Below are 3,546 nucleotides of genomic sequence, written 5' to 3' on the forward strand. Positions count from 1 at the left end.
AGATAAAAAAAATGCAGGGGAAGAGAATAAGCAAGATTTATAGATTTAATTCATTTTATGATGAAAGATTTTCCCCCTGCCTTAGTCGCATTAAGCTATTTGAGGCTTTTTATTTAATTAAAACTTTCCCAGAAAGAATGGAAGTTTCAGCCATTGTTTACCTTTCTTCTTGTTGTTAATGGCCGAAGAAAGACACTTTGATGTCAAAGCAGGCGAGATATTAGACTGTGGCATGTGTGTGTCAGGCAGTGGCCTGTGGCGAAAGATGACAAATCATTTTAGCATTCAGTGACTTGGCATGAAGAAACATACTGCCTGATCCTATTACAGAGACTGCCCTGTGCAAGGAAAATTCTTAACAACAGGGAGATTTTAAGGTCACTGGGAAAATAATTACTTAGACCTAAAATATTTTTCTTTGCCAAGCATAATAGTTTGCTGGTCTTATCGAGCAGTAAATAATAGCACCTCTACGTGTCAGGGTGTATCAGGTGGTTTTCCTGGCGGCTCTTCAGTATTCCTGCAGATTGGAGTGCCTGAGATTGCTCTACTGGCTCTGAGCTGTTTTGCAGAAGACATGAGATTTAGAGCTCCTATGTTTTCAGAGGCAGAAATAAATACAGGTTTCCATCTGTGTAGCTCCATTGGGATTGGTTCTGTAGGAAGTACTCCTGTTTTTATATCTAAGGTGTCCCTATTTCCTTGTCGGATATTTCCAAAGATAGGCAACATTTTTACCTCTCTTCCTCTGTTTCTCTCTAGGGAAATGTAGTTTTATCTACAAAGATAGTTTTCAGAAATTCCCTTCTATATGCAGTTCTACTAATGATCACTGATAATGGTGTATTTTGCATTCATTTTCTCTTGAGGTACTTTGAACACATACAAGAGACAAAAACATTTTAGCACTGTGTAACTAGACAGGTTTCTGCTAGTATCATCCATGGATGTTTAACAAGACAGCTGAGTGCAACAAATAGAAATCTATGAAATAAAAGTTATTTAATATATTTATGCTTTTGACTTATCTTTCCTCTTGATTTTTGAGCCCATTGATACTGGAAGATTTCTGGAAGAGACATTAATATGTATCATGTGCTGGTGAAGCTTCAAGCAAGCACTTCAGTATCAGTAACAACATCATATAATGCCAATATCCAAAGAAATGCCATAAAAAATAGGCTAAAATGTGGTCTGAACAACATGAAAGAATTTTCTTATTAAAAGGAAGTGAATGATTTAAGTGTTGGGAAGAGAGCAGTATTAAAGAACCCGCTGTCAGATTTTCTCAAATGAGAATATATTGAGTTTTGCTATACTTTTCTACTTACTGTCACTTGCTGCTGGAATTCATGTCTTAAATAAATCAGTAAATTAACATAAAATGTCCTCTGCCCATAGAATAACTGTGTAGAGACTTGCTCTGCTATCTTACAGTCTCTTTCATTAGAGAAATTGCAATAATTAAAAGTTAATCTAGTGGGAGAGATACCACTGTACTTAGCATCACTCAATGTGGGTTATGGAAATATACTTTAAAGGAGGCTCTTTTATCTCCTGAAGTCACATGGTAGAATACTTGAGAGGATTACAAATGAATTTGTCTGCAGGATAAAGCCTGCTGTCCTGATAGATTAATTCTCTGAGTACTGTAAAACTGCAATCAAAAATACTGTGCTTTGCAACTTCCTTGTAATGAAATAAATATAATTTGTTATGCAGCAGTGCTGAGTTTGCTATTAGAAATATTATTACTGTGACTCTTATCAGCTTCAACAATCCTTTTATTGGCAAAAGGCACAGACACACAATGTCACCATGGGACTTATCAGACAGAAGATGAGATCAACAATGCATCCAGGAATAAGGTGTCCAGTACCTGGATTCAAAAGCCAGTGCCTGGATTGACTGGGAGAGCTTTCTCATGACTCAAGACTTATGTCTCCAAAGTGCTCCATATCATGTTCATCTGAAACAATCTGGGTAGGTTATTTAATACATCCTAGCACAGTTTAAGTGAAAGCTAAATAGTTAAAAGGCAATCACAGAAGGAGAGGTGCTTGATCTTGCTCTATGAATTGGCTTTTCTGAAGTGTCAGTGTACTTTGCAATATGACCAGGGTTTCAAAACTTCTTGCACATTACCAAATGTTAGATATTAGACAATTTCTTTACTTACCTAAAAATGCAGCTGATTGCACAGCCATTTGCATAATCATTCATTTTTTTACATGTTGATGCTGCAAAACTGTAATTTCTTTTAAATTAAGAAGTTATGTTAACAAAATTTTGTATTGTTCTGGACACTGAAGAGTACTGATAGTTGATAGTCTATGCTTCATAATATATACTTATATCTCTTGCATTTCTCAGGGAGTTAAATTAGAGAAAGGCAAATATTTTCTCCCATTTAAATGTTTATTTTGCACCACAAATATTCACCTAATATATTCATATTAGAGTTAATAATGAATCGTTGTTTGCACAATAGGCATTTTTGTGCTCTTAGTCAAGATTTTTGAGGTATCACTGGAAGCTGCATAAACTCATGCTCTTTATGGCTTAATGGCCTAGGTTTTCAGTGAGGGATGTTACGTCTCATAATAGCAAATGATGACCCATGTGCCCTGCATGGAAATATAATAATAACAACAACAACAATAATAATAAAAATAGTATGTAAAAATGGACAATACACACAACACTACGACTGAGCCATTCTGTTTCTCCCATTTTACAAAGACAGCTTTGCATATTTGGAGAAATTCTTCATAGGATTATATTTTGGTTTGTGTTTATGAAAATCCTCCTAGAAGAATGATGATCCAGATTAGTGCACTATTTAAGATAATAACACCATGCAGTGATGAGTGATACAAAACTGTGGAGCAATTCACCCTATAAAACACTGCTAAAAGTATGATTAAACCACGTGGCAACTGGAGAAAGTACACCCTTCATTTCCTCTATTCAAATTAAAGGGGACCTCAACCCAAAATTTAGAGTCATGGTACCGTCAAATGCAAATGGGACTTGTAAGGATGGAGGATTTTCTTGAGCTGTCTCTTGGGCAGAGAGATTTGTTGAAGTATCTGCTTGTATGAGAGACAAAGGGATAAGAGAGAAGAGATTCCAAGAACAAGAAAGCAACTAAGAACAAAAAAGCATTTCCAGGGAAATGTGTTTAGAAAATGTGAGTTCTTTTGTGTTATTTATTGTCTGGAAAGAATTTGGAATTGTTGTTATTGCTGTATTTGTGAGAATAGGATGGTTGGTATTTGTGATAAAAAAGGATTACATTGAGATGGCTAACCATCATTAATTTCTTTTTGTAAAGGGAACAACTCACATGAGTTTAATCTTATTTAACTAGTTGTATTTCAAAGAACCCTAATAATACATTCTGGTGTTCAAAGCAGCAGAAAAGGATATGAAAAGGATAAAACTGAGAACTTTACTTCATCAGCCAGGTGGTCCTGCCAGTCCTGTATTAAAGTGAACTCTGGCTTTCCTCTCTTGCATAGTTCAGTACTACACATTTCCCTC

Source organism: Anomalospiza imberbis, chromosome 5, assembly GCF_031753505.1.
Source record: "Anomalospiza imberbis isolate Cuckoo-Finch-1a 21T00152 chromosome 5, ASM3175350v1, whole genome shotgun sequence".
Lineage (NCBI taxonomy): Eukaryota > Metazoa > Chordata > Aves > Passeriformes > Viduidae > Anomalospiza > Anomalospiza imberbis.